The 19,436-nt window shown below is 37.2% G+C and overlaps 1 protein-coding gene across 1 annotated transcript in view; it reads right to left on the reverse strand.

Annotated features, from left to right (window-relative positions):
* TOX3 (TOX high mobility group box family member 3) overlaps positions 1–19,436 on the reverse strand; it is a 123,852-nt gene that overhangs the window by 97,082 nt on the left and 7,334 nt on the right. The window contains exon 4 of the mRNA XM_064671160.1: positions 3,485–3,603. The gene's annotated coding sequence lies outside the window, so the exon portion shown is untranslated. The remainder of the gene's footprint in view (positions 1–3,484; positions 3,604–19,436) is intronic.

Below are 19,436 nucleotides of genomic sequence, written 5' to 3' on the forward strand. Positions count from 1 at the left end.
CCTCAGTAATGAGCACAATTTCATATGGATGGGCTTTTTTTTCTTCCACAAAGTAGAAAGGCAATCTAGATTTCAGCATTTAATCTTCCTCATGACAAAATCTCAAATGGCCCCTAAAGATCTACAATTCCATTGAGTTTATATAAGGAGTGCAATGAGTCTTACTGCAAGGCACCACCTTGGGCACTGGAATACTCTCATTCCTGAAGATTTGGAAATGTGCTGAGAATACCATGTGCTTGGAGACTGCTGCCCTCAAAGTTCATACTGGAAATCTTCCAGGAGTCCATAGGTAGTTCAAGGCAAAATGGCCAAAAGGCATTTCTTCATGTTTACAACTTAATTACAAAATTTTGCACACCAGCTCTCCCTCCACAGGCGATGGGATCCACCTTATAGAAGTGATCACTCTTTAGCAGGCAGCTTTTGCAGAAGAGAATTAGTACTTTTATCTGTCATAAGAATCATGCTTCATAGATTAATTCCAAGCATGAAAATTAAGCATGTCTACTCTAAATGAGATATCAAGATCAGTATATTAGGTGATCTTGAAATGACTATGAGTCTGCACTGTAACACTGCCCCCAGCCAGAGACTTAAAATGATTCTAAAATGTTTCATGAAAATAGTTAGAGCACCATGTCAATGTTTCCTGCATCTGCAACAGTCTACAAGTTTATTCCGTTCAATATTCTACTTATCAAAGGCGATGATACACATGATAATAGGAGGAACATGGACCTCAAGACCTAAACTTAGAGGGACTGCTTAAGAATTTGCCAGCCTCACCAAGCAAGCAGCTCTAGCAAAAAAACCTGGAAGTCACTATTTACAAAGTGTGATTCATCTGTTTAATGGTGACAGAGAATTCAGTATGTAGTCCAGATGGTTGGTCACACAGATAACAAATCTAGCATGGCTTTTTGATGCTATGGACAGGCTGTCTGACTGGCTCACACTATGATGGACAGATACATTGACAGACAGACAGACAATGACTTTCTCTTCTTGAAAGAGTTTTGCTGTTACTACACTTACCATGATATAAAAAAAAAAAAAAAAAAATCCAGCTATGCATAGACCTCACTGAGTTACAGAACTACTACAGAAGAGACATGGAAACATCAGCAGACTTTTATTTTAAGTTTACAAGTTCAGATGTTTCTGTTGTCCCCTTAGGAAAGAAAAGGGCAAGGACTGAGTTTGAAAACCCGCTCAATAATAGATCTTAAGCTCTTAGCTAGGGCAGGACAATTCTGGGCCAGCAAAGTGATTCTCCAACAGCTGGTATATACACTTTGTACTACTACAAGCTTTTGGCAAAGAAACACAACTAACACTGGATTCTATTCCCAGTGCTGCCTTTCCCCAACTTTTAACCCAGGGCAATTTAGCTAACTTCTGTCTGTTCCTGGTTAGCCATCTGGTAAATAGATAATATAATTGCATCCTTTATAGGCTCATTGTGGGGCTTAATTATTGAAAGTCTTTAAGATATGTCAAGGTTCTTGGTGGAGAGTTGTGCAATCCATTAATAAATAACAATGGGAGGAGTGCTAAGATGAGGGGGAGCATAAAGCTGAATTGTTGCATAGGAGAAACATAAGCCCAACTGAGGCAAGAGGAATATAGGCAAGTGATTAGTTGACATGATGTGAAAAGGAAAGGTGCAAAATCACTCCACTAATTGAACTAGAAAATTTAGAGAAAGAAAATGGGCTAAGTTGAAGGGACAAAAAAAGTAAACTTGGACAAATGGAAAAGGACAGACCTGGCAAAACAGAGTAAGTTATGTGTCACTGGGGAAGTGTTGAGATTGGACTGAGCCAGGAAGCTTAAACTGACTGGAAGGAGAACTTCTCCGTGCTTTACAATTCATGTTTCATTCTGTTCCAGTTCGCTCATTTCTTTACAGTGTAGCTTACACAGATTGTCCTAATGGATGGCACTGCCACAGGGCATATGCCCTCTTCTGTCTCATCTGAAGTGGGCGGCATCTCAGGGAGCTGACAGCTTCTCCTGGATGTGTGGCATTTCTGGGACAGAATCTGCACAGACATCTCCCTAACAGCCTGAGGGAAGCAGTGTTGAGTCCCTTCACCAGCCTGATCATGTGCAAATTACATCATACGAACTAATTCATTTCCTAAGCATAATTGCTGTAAGTGATCCATTGATTGCTATCTGACACTCAGCTTTGCTGTTCTCATTTCCCAGATGTTTCTGCATTTGTCATCACTCTCAACTCCTTTTTATCAGAGCTAGGACATCATACATTGAAAGGACATGGTCCTACCACAAAGAAAGAATTATATCAGAAAAGTACATTAGAGAACCATAGTGTTTAAACAGCGTCATCACAAATTTAATAGTTCACAAATTAAACACAATTAGCTCACTCCTGATTCAGTTCTCATTGAAAAAGTTGTTTTATATACTGGATTTCTTTATTGCAAAGGCCATGCACTTTAGATAATGTGGCATCAAACAAAACCTTTCCCCGTAATTTTTTGAAGCACCCTAATTTTTTTTGAAGAATAAGAGATATTTATATAAAGGGTGGGGGGTTTTTTCTGTAAGTACTTGTTTGAACTAGAAATTTTTGGATAAAATTGTATTTATAAACCCACTGACTTTATCTTCCTCTTGTTTCACACAGTTTTAAGTTATTGCCTCTTCCTATTTTAAATATAGTGAGTACCCATTGGAGCTATCACTTTATTCAGTTCTCCATCCTCTATTTATATTTAGCATTATAAAAGAAACACGGTGATGTGAATAAGGAGATGTGTTAGTCTGCACAGTAGGAACTCAGAGATATTTTTTTCAAGCTTTATAATAAAACCAAAGTAGGGACCTAGCTCTCAGATTTAGTTATTAGGAATTACCTTTCCCTCCAAATGCACAAAAGTAGCACGTTATGTAGGCACAGTGTTTTTTATGTCAAAAATATTGAGAGATTGAAAGACAACCAAAGTCTACAAAAACAATCCTTGCACTAACATTTTGCTACAGCATTCCTCCTGTACTTAAAAGGTACAGTCTGGTGGGGTTACGGGGATGGAGGGGAAGGCATGTGGACAAAAGATCTTTTTGACCGATGTTGATGGGCTCTTCTCCTCTAATGTACAAAGATAACCCGTGATTTTCAAGAATATTTCAACCATACTGAGGAATGGCCCTCAACAAAAACAGAAGGAGTCATTAGGTACAGCAAAGAAAAATAGCAAGCAGCAAGAAAAAGACGGTAGAAGGAGGACCTCATGGTTACTCTCCATGTTGCTGGGTCCATGGCACACACTCTGAGATATCCTGAGCAGTTAAATGATTTTGTTCCACATAGTAAATTTTGAAAAATCATTTGGCCTCCTCACTTGGTGCTCAACACTGGGTCTTGCTCAGTCATGCTCTTAAAAGTATGAATTACTCAGAAAAATTCCATGCCTTTTAGCAATAAAATATTAAATATGAAAATTGAGCTTACCTTCTGTCACTCCACTACTCATTTGCCTGTTACTGACAATGAAGGTGCATTGCTTCCAAGAAAACTCGATTCCAGCTTTCATGTTTTTTCTTGAAAAAGAAAGCAGGTGGATCCTTGATCTGTGAAAGATAAATGTTATTTTGTTTTAGGCTGTCTGACCAGTCCATCAATGACAGTTATTCATCTGCTGTGAAAAAGTGAATAGTGCAATATGAATTCGCTAACATTGCATCTACCATTACCTTTTTCTTTGATAGTAAGTGAAGCATAATAAACCTTGATCTTTTTTATATGCTGGGTTTTTTTTGAAAAGTATGATTCATTGGCTATCTGCTACTACACAATGTTCCTCTCCAGCAACATGTTCTACAGTCACAACAAATTTCTTCCTTGGGTTCATCAAAAAACACTATTTGTTGTTCTTAGAAAATAATAATATCACAGAGAAAACTCAACGTGAAAATTTTAGGCCCACATTTTCAGTGCTGACACCTGCTGAGTGATACATCAGAGTAAGAGGGCCTATAATCACCATAAGAACTCAAGAAAATTCTTTCTGAATTCCAGTTAATATCTTCCTTTTCAACAGCTTGAGACGTATGAATGTGATGGAATTCTGTGTTCTTTGTTTTTATTTTCATTAAGCAAATAACAATCTGTAACACCCAATGACATTAAAGATTATGTGTCTTTTGAGTGCTCCGTGGAAGTCGTTTGAACACACCTATGTCAAAACTTTTCAGCCTAAAAGCTACATTGGTGATCATTTACACACACACACAATCGATCATTTAGGGGCTGGAAAATATTCTTAGACCTTTCACTGCCAATGAAAAGGAATTTCCATAAGAGTACACATTTCAGTAAGTCTGTTTCACAAATAAAGCAAAATACTGAACTGCATTTTTGCTGTAACACACTAATGACTCACTTTCTCCTATTATGCTTCTTCCAGAAGAACAAAAAAGGCAAGAACACCCGTCAGTTCTTGTCTTTCACTAAAGTAGATGAAAAGCTATTAACTGTATCACGTATTTCTTCCTTTTCAAATGTTTCTTTACATTATATTTAGGAGCTTTCCCCTACGATTTGGGTAAGCTTCTTCACTTTTTTAAAGAAAGGGAACACGAGAGAAAGAGAGGGTCCAAGCTAAGAGGGACACAAGTGAGCCTACACATGGGTGTGATCCAATTCAACAGACAGGTTTCAACTTGTGCATTCTACTCTGTCTCACCCAGGTAATGGATTCACAATAACAGATGCATTATGGACCCAACCCAGTACCTGTCATCTGTACACAGGGGAAATAACATCAATTAAATGAAATCACAACAGAAAATAGCAGTAATGCTCCCTGTTAAATATATTTTGCCTGTATATAAGAAAGGCATATAAGGATTTCTTTGCTCTTTCCAATGCTGACAAGTACGTGAAATAGATTTAAAAATAATACAAGATAGGTTTCTATCACTCCAACATCGAGATTCCTTTAAAAAATAAGTGAGTGGAAACATTATTTTAATTTTTGTTTATATATATTATTGTACTCCCCATGTTTTTCTTTTTGTCTTGACTGGTAGAAAATTATAATCTATTATATAGAAATATAACTTATTATAAGGACACAAAGTAGATACATGACATGCTGAGTAATGCCAAATACAATTAATGGATAAAATAAAAATTACTATGCTTTCAATGTTTCGTGTAGGAAACACTTTTTTAACACTGTGCTAGTAATTTTTTGCCCTCCAAAAATTGTCACTTGTAATGAATACACTCTCTAGAGGGAGACTCTAATTGTATTTATAAGTATGCAAACAATGATATACTATATTCTTAATTGATTTGAGTAAGGAAAAATATTTGGAACAGTTTAACTGACACAGTAGGTACATTGTGAAGCAACTTCCACCTATTAAAACACTGAAACGTAATAATTTAAACAGTAACAGAGGCTCATAACATGAGCTTTTTTTGTTCAGTTAATATCACAATACTTTCATGGATTCACAGTAAGATATTTCAGTTTTTCCTTTTATCTATCAAAAACTGGTGAGCTCTTTTTCCCCTAATGTAACTTTTTATAGTCAGAGCAGCAGCAAGAACAAGAGAGAAAATCATCTTTATAAACTAAAGGCCCCATCTGCCTTATATTTCCAAATTATTACGAATATTGTTATGTAGTTTTCATTTTATGGCAGCACCAAGGCAATTGAACTCTGAATGAGTATTTCCTTCCACAATGACAAGTACAAACAACAGAAAAGCAATCCTTGCTCCAAAGCCCTTACATCTAAACAAGTTATTAAAAATAATAATACTGATCATTACGGTCTGTGTGCAAGGCTGCATTTAAATTCATCAGCAGATGCCACATCAAGCGGTGTGCAATCATAAATTGTTACATAATCTGCTCAAGGACACAAGACCAACACTTTTGATCCACAGTTAAGGGACTGTGACTGCAGTGAACTGAATTTGAGAAAAATTAATTCACAGAATGCTTTGGTTTGGGCCTGACTACTATGGAGTAAAAGCAAAACATAAATATCCTCTTGCAGGAGCATGCAGCTAAGACTGTCTTTAATTTTAAGGTACACAAACCTGAACTACCTTAGACTGTTACCAAATTCCTAGTATGGACTGGATCTATTCGGGATGTTAATTGGAGCTTGTGTATTTTCTGAATTTCAGCAGGTCTGCAAAATTTTACTTCAATAATACTACTATCATCAAATTGCACTGAAAAAAGAAAAAAAGAAACAAAGGGATATTTATAGCCTTAAAATAAGTCTTGCTACCTGAGTTTCAGAATTATGTGCACTTTTTTTTTGAGTAACCTTAACTTCATGGCCAAACACAGTATGTAAACTGGGCAGATTCCATAATGATTATTGGAATTGCAAATTCCATGCTTGCTTGTGCAGTTTTACAGCTTTGACTCATAATGTCAGTATGAGGGGGTTTGTGTAGAAATTATACTAATTTCTCATCACCAATAAATTGTATTTCCTTCAACACTGTCTTTCCTTAATTTACTAGGCTTTTCACATATAAAGGCTCAGCCATTGGCCATTCTCACTTCAATAACTGCAAGGTACATGTCATGGGTTAATAAAACCTGTCATCTCTGCCAGCACTACACTATAAAACATCCAGCATCCATCAGTTTTGAAAATGCTAAAAAAATACAAATGGTTTGCTACAGATTTAAAAGTTGAGAACCCTTTTTGAGCTTAAGAGGAAATTTGGTCATAAAACTGAGGAAGGTTTATGGCAGAGAGCTGTATTGATATCTGTACTTATGTTCTTATCAAGAACAGGTCAAATAACCATTTCTTGGAATTAGATAGTGATGAGTTCACATAAAGAAACCAGACCATGTAGTTCATAATGCTAAACAGTAGCAATTACTTCCAGAATCTGTCTCCTGTGAAAGCAAGCACTGGTGTTTCAAAGCCATGATTATTTTAGCTCTGATTTACTTGTACCACAGTGTGTATCGGCCTGCTTCTGAACAGCTCTGGAAAGTAAGTGACTGGGCCTATAAAGCTATACTCCATGGGCTTCATATGAGTCTCAATGTAAACAACAGAACTTACAACTAATTGCCTTTTAGATAAAGCTGACTTAAGCAATTGAGATAACAGAATCCTTCAATACTCCGGATGAAACATACTAAAACTGTGAATTAATAAGTTAGCTGATATTGAGCTCCAGATGTTTCTTACTCTGGCAACGTTCCTTAAGTGATGATAAGCAGATTTACATACTTAACTAATATGTTTATTTAAAGAAAATTTCCAGATCCAGACTAACATCCAGATTTCTTATTTGGCTTCAGATCAAAAGACATACTATCAAGAAGGACGGCTTCCAGGAAAACCTTTTCAACATCTGCTTGGAACTAAACAACAGATATTCGATTTTCTGCAAATTTAATTTCAGGCAAAATTTTACTTCATCCAATAATTTTTATATCCTCATGGCAGCCTGACCTAGTCATTTTACATATTCAAATCTCAGAATACAGCTTGTACACTGGAAGAGACAGCAGTTGCTAAGGAGAAACTCTGTTAGTTTGTAGTTCACATTTAAAATTGCTATAAGCAATTTCACTTAGAGTGAGACAAAAGCTTTTTAGAAGCAAAGCCCTCCCCTCACCAACAATTTAAAGAATCAGGCACAAAACATTTAATATGTTCCTTGTAATCTAAAAAAACTCAAGTTCAAGCACAAAAAACTAAGCTCCACTGTTTCAAAAGAGTGAGGAATGGAAAATAAAGTTAATATTACTGAGTCATAGCTGGTATTCTTTGAAAATCTCTCTTAAGAAAAGTGTTGTCGCATTTAAGGCAAACTAAGAAAAAGACCAACTCTGAGAAAAAAACTTAAGAAAATACTTGGAGGAATGGATACAGTTCCAAATTTCTTCCCAGGTTACGGAAAGGAAAACACAAATATACTGGGAGGGAACGTTTATATTCCAGGGTAGAGTAAAAAAAACTGACCAGGAAATACAAAATATGGACTTCTTTTGCCAAAATAGTTACTTTAGAAGAGAAAACAAATAAAAAAAAATGTTTCCAAATAAGTTGAGCACTCACATAAACTTCTACTGAAAGCCAAGATAATGATGATATTAACATAAAACAGTTAAATGTGAAACAATGTATTGTACTAGTAAATATACGGACTGTCTGAGGAATGATGCCAAGGATTAGGAGAGTAAAAACTACCCAGTTTTTCTTGTGTTTCCTTGATGTACATGAGAGAACAGGAAATTTACCTACCAGGAATTTGGCACAGAAGAAAACCTTCTGGATATGGATAGCCCTATGACATGATTGGTCTCTGGTACCTCACACCCACAGCTCTTAAACCTACTTTGTTAAACATGTAAGTACAGGAAAACTGCTAATCCAAATCACCCTGCAGGGCCATGGCAGATTCAAAAATATAACATAAGAAACAAGAACGCTCTACTCACTGAACACACTGATTTTCTTACTTTAGAAAGAGAGAATGTACTTCTACACTTCATTTTCTGTGGGGAAAAAAGATGGAAAAACGTGATAGGAACATTCCCTAAGCTGTACTTATAAATTAAAAGAAAATAAAGGGTAAACAACGTTTATAACTTCATTAAGAAGGGGGTGGGGGTGGTGTTATTTTTTTCTTTTTAAACTGGCACTGAGACTTCGGAATATCTGGGGTTAACAATACTGCTTATCAGATGGAGCCAGACTTTCCCATGGAGATTTGTTTTGCCACTGAGTCCTTTCATTCCATCCACTTCCACCTTGAAGACCATGGCTTTTCCCTTCTTAAAATCTATACACAGAACTTCTGTTCTGATTAAGCCTAACTACTAGTCTCTTTGCCTTATTGCTTTAATTCCTCTTTGCTCAACTGCAGAATTAATGCTAAATTAAACTGTCCATAGTATATCCCGCCCTGGGTACATGAGTGCAACAGCAAACAGAAACCTTTAGGGAAGCTGGCAAATGGTCCAATTATTACATGAACTTCAAAAAGCAGCTTCTGTCAAGATTAGTTTCCTGAATGCACTTTGTGTGGTGTCACTGAGAAGACATGGGCATAGAGCCTAAATAGGGTAAGGCCTGTGCAGCACTAGTGTGGGGAGAAACAGGGTGGCAAAAATTTGTGCTTGCTCTCTTCCAAAGACCTGCTTTGCTCCAGAATCTGCTCTCTCACTTGAAACCCTGTAAAGTTTCCCAGAACTATGGACTGTTTGGGTCATGAGCACGTCCCACTCCAGTTTCTGCCTCATCCCTTGGCCTCTTCTATCTAATATGGCACCAGCCTCCAATCCCCTGGGTGAATGCTGACTGGGCTTTCCTACTTTCTAGGAAAATATGCCTGATTTAGTCTACCCTTTGTCCTAACTTCCTGTAATTATGCCCTTGCAGGGCGATCAGGCAACAATGCAATTTTGGATCTCAAAACCTTCACCCAGCACAAGTGAAAATGAAGGTAACACGCCACTGGAGAAATGCCCCTTTGAGTAAAATTAACCAGCTCTAGCTTTGTCACTGTATAACCCCTCCAAAGCAGACAAAAATGCATATTTCAAAAGGTTTCCTTGTTTGAGTGCACCCAAACACGTGATGTTGCCCTTTCCATTTCGCAGACTCAGTCAGAATTCGAAGATGTGCAAAGCCACGTATAATGAATCTGATCAGATGCATTCAGGTACCAGAGTCATTTATCTTCTTGTATCCAGGCCTCACTCCTAAAGGAAAACAGAGCTCTTCTCATTGCAAACCATAAAATATTTCCCTCTAATTATCCTAACATCACTAGACACATTTGGTCCCTCATAAATTAATGTAAATCATGTGAATATCATTTATCATAAAGCATACATCTGCAAAGCACAGTAAAAGCTTCTCTTCTCCCTTCTCAAGCAATGACAAGCATTTCAGTTGGTCCAGTTTAACATCGGCCTAACATTTAATTATCCAGCACAGCTAGTCTGCTCTATTACAGACAGCTGTGTAATATAAACCATTCAACATGAACACATAAAATAGATTCAATAGAAGCAACAAGAACTGGTATATAACATCTCCAAAACTGTTTAAGTGATAGAGGAGCTGTATTCCCACTTTCACAAGTGAATTAAGACACATAAGAGATTTTGAAAATTGTAATAATCTGACAATAATTAGGCATTTATGTGAATTATGCCTTTCATCTCCATTTAATTATTCACTTTTACTCACTTTTGTGATTAATTAGATTTTGTTTTGAAATATGATTCCTAGCAGCTTACTGCTTGCAATGTAGGGAGGTTTATATAAGTCCCCTGATGGAGCTCAGAAGAAATACAGCCTGTAACACTTGCCAGAGGAGTCAAAGCAGGAGAAGGTGCTTATGGTGATGGTCTTCTACCCTTAAAGGAAGGACAGCTGTGAGTCAGGACTGGGAAACCCATAAAAACTCAGCAAGTAAGAAGAAATACTTCTTTATCCAGGTTTCAGTAAGGGAAGGCTGCAGGTGCTGTTCCTTTCTAGAAAAGAAAAAAACTTGTGGTCAACAAAAGCAACCTTTTTAACTTTGGGAAATGAGCACTTTGAAGGCACTTGGGCCATCTGATCAAAGAATCAAATATTCTAGGGAGGAATTCATGTCATAAACAGCAAAAAAATTGAAATGAGAAAGGGTTACTATTTTATGAGGGGTGTTCCCGGCTAAGGCAGGGAGATTTCCTGTAAGGTCATGGACAGCTCTGGCAAACAGATACAAAATGAGCAGCGTGCTGAAGTGACTGTGCTGAACTTGAGAGAGAAGCCTGCACCAGAGATACAGGTGTGCTCTGTCTGCTTCCATTCTTAATTAAATTCATGACTTCTCAAAGCTGCTCCACAGTTACAGAAGAACTCCGATTATAGCACAGTGTCCCGTGTGGGTCTCCCTTATCTCTGCATGGAGTGAACGAGCCTCCCGTTCCTCCCCTGCCTCGAACATAATTCCCTTGTTCTTTCCATTACTTTGTTTTTATTGCTGTAGGTGCTTTATTGCTGACAAAGTCTGAAAATTTGAAGTGTTAAAATGGAAATGAAGATAAGAATTTAACAAACGAAAGTGATTTCAATATCAACCTGATAGTTTTCCCAGCCTGACATGCTAATAAACGAGTGTTCCTTTAGTATTATAAAAGTCATCAAGCTATGATAAGGGAGACAAAAATCACTTCCAATCTCACCTGGGGACTTGCAGCTAACAGCACAATTACACACAATACTATAACAGAATGTACTAAAGCAAACGTTAGGAGGGGTTTTATTTATATGTATTCTGTCTATGCAGCAGTGTCAGAGTTGACAGCTCAAAAGACTGTGTATTCCCAAACTCTTACTTTTAATAATCTGCAAACATGATTGAAGGAAGCAGTAAGAAATCTAATAAAAATGAATGCAGAAAGGATTAAGGAGACAGCTTCATGACAATTTACAGTTCTATATAGCAGTCTCTTGCTAGGAGTTATGATAAGACAAGCCTTGTTTACAGTGTGCTAATCCCATGTCCCAGTAATGCTGGTATGCAATGGATTCAACTCTTCTGTAAAAGAATGGAGATGCTTTTGCATTAAACAAACAGCTGCAGGTAGCAGCAGCCTGAGTGAGAGAGTGGAAGGTCAAGGGTTACTTGAGATTACATTTTCCAATGAGCCATTCACATCTCTCTCCTTCAGAAAATGGTTGATGGAAGTTGTTTGGATGTAAATTATAAGTAAACCTTTATTTGAGCTTTTCTGGGTCAATGATTGACTTTTATTGTTCAGGTTTTTCATATAATAGAGATTTATGCATTTTCTATGACTAAAGAGGACTCTTACACTGTAAAATATCCTTAGCCATGGACAGTGTGTTTATATAATATCAGGTGCTCTCCTAGATCAATTTCCGCTAGGAACGTAAAACTTTGTAATTCTCTTTGCAGAGCCAGTAAAAGTTCATGGACTATTACCTTTTTATCTTTGTGTAGGTGTTAGGTCCCATCACTGCTTACCCATGTCCAATCACTTCAAAATATTAGCTAATTAGACATTATCCAAGCTATTGCCCTCAAAAGGTAATAGTTTGACCCAGATAGGACATATGCCGGGATCTCAGAAGCCAGATTGCATTTTTGGATCTGATATTTAATTCTCTCAACACTCTAGGCAGCTCACTTCGTCTTCTGTGACTGTTTAATCTTCAACCTTTCTTACTGTCTGTGTCAACTGTAAGAGTTCAAACACTCTTTTTCCATGTAAATACCACTCCTATTTTGTTTTGCAGCAATATTTTACTAGAAAAGAAAATTAGGAAAATAATTTGAAAAGTTTCAAGAACCCCATGCATAAACTGATCTCTTCAGTTACTGTTTATTGGTAATAATCACCATTCTTCTGTTGCAGTGCTTTCCTCATACATTTGAGAATTTGAAAATACATTTTTCTCTGGGCTGCACTTTACATCAGTAAGGGAAAGTTAGTTATCCTTTGTCAGCTTTTATGCTCTTTCTGCCCAGCTTGTTCTTGGAAACAATAATCCAAGTTTCTTGTCTTTCTGCCATTTGAATGCCTGCATTCTGCATTGACTGCTAACCAATCTGAGAGCTATGAAGCTGTATTCTGTTTAATCACATCTGTCATTATAGGAGATGGTCACCTTAGCAGAAAGATCACTATAATGAGTTGCTAATGGGCTATTAAGGGGCTTTCAAGTATCAAGATGATCATCATAAGTAAGAACTGAGAGCCATTTTTTATTTCTGTTTAAAATTAATTTTTCCCCAGTAATTCTGTGGATTAATAATGCAAGGTTTGTGCACCTCAGGAACTGCTTCACGGTTTCTCTACCATATGCTATGCAAATTCAATAATTAACTCTTGACTTCACAATTTAAAAACAAGGTGCTACAACTCCATTTAGGGATGGGGAAAATATCAACTGAACAAGCATTCTGAAAGCAACAATTAGATGATATACTTAGAAAGGGTCATGATTTGATCAGGGGTTTCTAAATTACCCTAAGACACACTCAGCTGTAGTCCACAAACATTTTTAAATGGCACCAACACCCAAAACATTTGTAACCTCAGATCTTTCTTTAGTGTTTTGTTCTCGGATGAATTTCTGGATAGTAACACCTCTGAGGGCTTTGCAGACTGTATCAAAATGTTCTACATTGTGCCTAACCTGGTGCTCTCAAAGTTTATACCCTTTCAAAAAAGAAAGCAGGAAATGTAGAAAGTGGCATTAGATGTTCGGATGTAAAATACTGAACTCATTTTTGCTTATATAAAAGATGGAAAGAAAGAAAGCAGTTCTTTCCAGTCATAGCTGGTTATACTTCTTATAACAAACTGTCAAACAATTTGACTTTTATGTCAGATTTTGCTTAGGTATAGTTCCTAGTTTCTTCTGAGTTGAACAGGTACCCTTCACTACAGACAACAGAATAAAGAGGTTTATCTTCACTTAGACCTTTCAGCTTTATAGGTTGTGGTTTCAAAGTTGTACACACACAAAAACACACAAGTAATACATATACAAAACTTTTTTTCCCCCCCCAGAAGAACACTTACTCTCAAACACATCTTTCCAGTTAAACACTTCTGACTTCTTTTGGATCTGCATCCTGGTCAACATGGTCAGTGTGCCCTATGTTTAAAATGTCTTTCTGAAGTTGTTCTTTTGATTCTGCTTGTGTTTTCTGACTATCCGGAGTTGCCCCACATTGCATCTCTTCCTCTCCTTTACTGTTCCACCACTAACTTGGAGGATAAGTGTCAGCAGGTGTAAACAGGAAAAAGGAGACAAGTGGCACCATTATAGCATTGCTTTCACTTGAGAGGGGATACTTTTAGAAAAGAAAGCACTCGCAGCAACTCTTATTTGATTGGCATCATTGTCTAGTGAAGCTGGCACACCATCTTGTGAGCAGGCACAATGCCATCCGAACAGATGGGCATGGGGATAGGAAGCCAAAAGATAATGTACGAGTACCAAATGTGTGTATTGGAGGGCAAGTTTCCCAGTCAGGAACATCAGAATGGCAGTTTATAATCTTCTGCACCTATGTTTGAGGGAGATAATGCATACATTGCATCTTCACAATACCTGTGTGGGTAAAACACTCTGAAACAATAGACAGGGACCTGCAAGTATGGAATTCGATAACTGCAGAAGGATTATCACATTTGTAACTTCCCATAATAAGAGAGCCATGTAAAACCCCATCATGGTATCTTTACAGCTGCAAACTATGATATTGTTTCTGGCTATGGTGGCATGACCAAGAGGAGATAACTGAAGACCAAGAACCAGGGGCTGTATGGAAGTATCCTCTCCAACACGTACCTCTCAAGAAAAGCTTTCTGAGATTAAGTTTTCATGTGGACCACTGTATTTAATAACAGCTGGAATTAAGTCCACAAAATTGCGTTACATCTTTATGAATCCATTTATAGTTTTATTTGCCAAAATACCTTAATGAATTCTGCAAGTGGATCGTTCAGCATAAAACAACTGAGCACTTCCTTTGATTTCTGTTAAACTTGCCACTTGATCAGTATTATAGAGTAGCAGCATAGTTCTTATCTTGCCAGAAGTAACTGCTTCTCATTCCTCTCTTCTACATTGCTTGTGGATATATGGACTTTTAGAATACTGCACTGTTATGTTTGCATTTCACAGCTATCACTTCAGGCCTCCCAGATTTCCCAAAATAAAAACCAGAACAAGCAATTTTTAAGATCTGGTCTGAAATCTTGTTTTGGCTAGAATGTGGTCTTTGTTTACTTTTGTCCTCCCAACCCCACCATTGCCATCACTAATCTGGTCAGCAGCAATATTATGTGGAATACAATAGAAGAAACCAAATCAGTGGCATGATAAATATTCATGAGAGATACCAGTCAAACCAAGCTTGGCAGTATTACACATCTTCTTTAAACAGGCTTGAATCACAAGGAAAAAAGATCACATCAAATACTGCCATGTTGTACTTCAGTATGAAACCACAGTCTTTGGTCTCCCATAGAGTATGTGCTTCATCAAGCACTAAAGCACAGTAATAAAATATAAAAATATAAAAATAACAATAGACTGAGGAGATAGGAGTTATCCTGAGAACTGAGAACACATATTTCTGAGCAGACAGACACTACCTCCTTCCCTGGCAGCCCAGTGTATGCCAATAAAATTACATTAAAGTATCCATTCATACTATGAATTCATCACTAAATATTCTCTTAACTGTAGCGCTTTTCCCCCCCTATCAGTAACCAAAGGATAAACATGGATGTGACTGTAATCTATCTGTTTTCATACCACATGGGGATTTGTAATACTTCTGACAGTTATATCCCTAGACACACCTAATGTAGGACAAGAAAATGTTCCCTTTGATTCCCAAGAACAACAAAAAACAAATAACTGCTCTAAGTGCTTAGTATTCCATACCAGTACAACTTCAACAACCTCACACAGCACAAAATTTTTTAATACAGATAGCACATGATACTTGCTTACCTGTACAGAAAGAACACGTCTCTGTCAGCGTAGCACCACTGTATGATATTGCAACACAACAGATCAAACCAAAAATCTAAATTTCAGGGGTTTAATCTTGTGTAGTATTTTCTCCAGTAAATGCCACGGGATTTAAAGACTCATAGTATACTCACATTATTACCTCTGTACTGCTGAATACATGCATATGAAAGCTCTAAAGTTTTAATACCTCTGACTTTTTCAAACCCTCTTTATTATACCTTTAGATATTTTAAGATGAATTATTAGGCTTCGCATCCTAAGCTTTTTCCCCTGAGAACAAATCCAGCCTGCTCCATTTCCTTTCCTTTGTACATGTTTCCATACAAATACACCGAAGCGCATTCCATTCCCAGTCAAAAAAACCCAAAGGGGAAAATCTATGATCCTTTTTGGTATATATTGGGCCATTTTGCTATGTTCTTTAGGAGTCACAGTAGAATAAGTGATAATCAATAGTGATATCTGCTTGAATCTAGATGGTTTGATGGAAGTGCTTTTGAAACACATCACGGTGCCTGTGTTACTTGGCCAGCTCTTCTTACCTCTGCAGCAGCAGCACCATATCTAAATGATACCAATTGTTAGTTGAAATCTATTAAAGGTTATTATTAGCATTGCCGAATACAGTTGCACCTAGCTGGTTTCTCTCATGTTAAAATTGCCCAGCTGCTTTAGCTCTTTAGCTTCAAATCGGAACCAAGCCACTGTTACAATTCCGGGGTTTCACTGAAGGGAGACTTTCCCTCTGCCTGCACAGTGTTCCAGACAGCCACGCCAGTCAGAGAAGTAAATTACAATTATGTTGCATTAAATTATTCTAGAACACACAGAGTTCTCCTCCAAGGCTGAAACATGCCCCAAACCCTATGGTCCTTGCACCTATTTAGCTTGTTTGAACAGGATGCCTCTGAGACTGTGGCTTATTGTGTATCGTTCATTAGTCCTGGGTCTTTATGTTGGAAGGTGATTGTGATCATCATTTAAAGACACAAGATTTCACAAACTGACTAAGACTGTCTTTCACTATGTGGCCTAAAGATACCAACAACTCTCCAACCATTCTGTGTGCAGACACATTATGTGTCACTCCTTCTACCAAACCAACTTCAAGAAAACAGGATGAATAATTATTGCAGTAGTGATTTTATGTGATTTATATGTACAAATGCTCACATAATGCCCTTAGCAACAAGGCATATTTTAAAGCTCATAGGATCTAATATATGTATTCAAAACATGCATTCTGTGCTTTCCTCTTCTGCAATAGGTTCAGTTTTCTGGGGCAGAGGACTATTAATTAAAAATATTTTTACCAATATTTTTTCCACAGAAAAATGCTTATGTGAAGTATAAAACCTGTTATTTTTAGTGTTCTCATTTTGTTCCAAATTTATCACAGAACATTCTTTCATAATAATACTAATGCTTTTATGGGGAACCTGCTTGTACCTAACCCAATTTTAATTCAATGTGAATTTGGATCTAGGTAAAGCACTGTTCACAGAGTGAATCTGCCAGAGTATAAATTGCTCAATACTAAAATGCCCACCCTCTAGAGAACAACTTCTGCAGGTACTTTATAAACAACTGCTGAGGTTACTCAACCTGTTAATTACCATTGAAAATTCAGTCTGGTATCCAAATTATGTATGTTACAAAGAATGTGTATGCCAGAGTTGTCAGCAGCAAGCTGCCTTCTACATCCCACCCCCACTGCCACTCTGCAATGCCCTTGAAACTAAGCAGATACAGTGTCAGTGAAGAATAAAATGAGGAATTCATGGGAGCACTCCCATATACTGCAGGTACACAGTCTGTAACGACACACTCCTGCTCTGTAAGCAGTTCTTATACATCAGATGCTCACAACCTAAGTTACTCACCTAAAAATAACTGCCTATGTCAGGAGGTTGTAAAGCAGGAGGAACAAGTACTACTTGCACCCAAGTCCCTAAAACCAAATAGATAAATACTCTAGTTTTAATAATCGCAACAAGCACCATTTCAGAGCACAATTACAATTGATCTACTGATGAGATTGGGTTCAGAAAAGGCTACTGACAAAACTCCACACCTCAGGATAAAGTTAATGAGGCTGTCGAGGGAGCAGCAGGGGCAGATTTAGTGCCAAAAATGCACCAGTGACACTAGAGAGCCGAGGAAGGTGAAGAAAAAGCAGCTCTATGTGATTAGGAACAGTGCAGCTCAGTGACAGATAGATTTAGACCTCTTAAGTTCAATAACCACATGACAAAGATTGTTAAATCAATTCATAAGAATTATGCTGAATCCTGACTAAGATGCACATCAGACAAACAGCACAGCATTTAGAGTTAGGAAACATAAGTAGTCGAGAAGGTAATCTATGTCACATGAAATATGAACAAGGAAAGGGCTCTTGGACTACTTGTAAGCAGTTCAGTGCCTTCTTGCTGAGCTATAGCAAATTTCTACCTTCATGATGATGAAGACACCCTGGCATCCTTTCCCTGGCACTTCAAATGGACAGCACAGGAACAATGGCAAAGGATTTTGAACTCATAAAGGACCTTTAATCAGGACACACACAAAGCTCAACACAAAATTTCCAGTTCTGTTTCCTAAGGCTTTTAAATAAAATTTGTGTGCCATTGTGCTGGGGGTAAGAAATAAAAAAATGTGGTGGAATGTGCAGTAAATCATTAAGTTATAATGGCTCATTTACATTACATGTAGTCAGAGAAAAAGTCCACTCTAAGGTCATTTCAAAGAAATCCTGATGCAAGGGATCGTGGCAGTGGATGCTTCCTTACAAACCTTGAGCCCCCTCTAAGTTAAACAAACCAGATTGGAAAGTCCATGTTGGATCTTGTCAGTATAATGCCAGAGTGAGTCCATTTTCCTAGTCCCTGTGGATATGAATATGTCCAAATACCACAAAATATGTCCAAATACCACAAAATATATTCATTCTGTGCTTCAATCAAACAGTTAAGAAAGAATGGGAATTTAATTTTTTTTCCCAATTCTTTCAAGCTCCTAATCTGCTTGTGTTCTTATTTTGACCAAACACCAGTGGTGCCCAAGGACGACAAAATCTGGTGTTTGGTGTAGTTACTGAACTACAAATAAACAAGGAGGTCAAATTTAGACAATGAAGTCATTCAGGTTTGTCAAGTCCTGAGGTATCTGTAAGTATCTCCCAAACAGCTTAATAATCTAGGTCAAAGCCACTGCAGAAAAAATTCAATATTGATAAATTAAAACTAATGTACATTGTGGAGGCAATGCAAATTAGTCATTCATCTTAGCAAGTTCTGAGCTGATATAATCCAGGAAAGGCACCTAACCAATATTATAAGGACTTGAAGAATGGTCTGTAGCAGGAGCTCATAAAAGGAAAAAAAAGTTTTACTATAAAAGGAATAGAATGAAATAATGAGGATTAAAACTTGTATAGATTTTCTGCAGTCATAAGGGATATTCAAGAAATGGGGTTCACAGAAACAGACAAATATGATGGAAGGGGAAAAAACCCTCTTAGATAAATTGGCTTTTAAACTTATTTTGTTTATTTTCTTGTAAAGAAGACAAATAGGAACAGGCATGACAAAAAAGTGTATTAAGAAGTAATGAAAGCTATAAAGAAGGTCAACTGGGAGCTTTTCTTCTTCTCTTCCATAATACAACAAAATGAGTTAGTTATTAAATTGAAATGGGGCAAATTAGGAACTGATAAAGGGAAAATAATTTTTCTCACACAACACATAATTAGATTTTGGGACTCATTGCCATGGCATTTTGCTGAGGCCATAAATTAAACAAGATTCACAGAGGGATTGGATTTCACATAGATAAATTCTTGAGATACACAGTGGTTGAAACAAAGAATTTTA

The sequence above is a fragment of the Pseudopipra pipra genome, chromosome 14, assembly GCF_036250125.1.
Source record: "Pseudopipra pipra isolate bDixPip1 chromosome 14, bDixPip1.hap1, whole genome shotgun sequence".
NCBI lineage: Eukaryota > Metazoa > Chordata > Aves > Passeriformes > Pipridae > Pseudopipra > Pseudopipra pipra.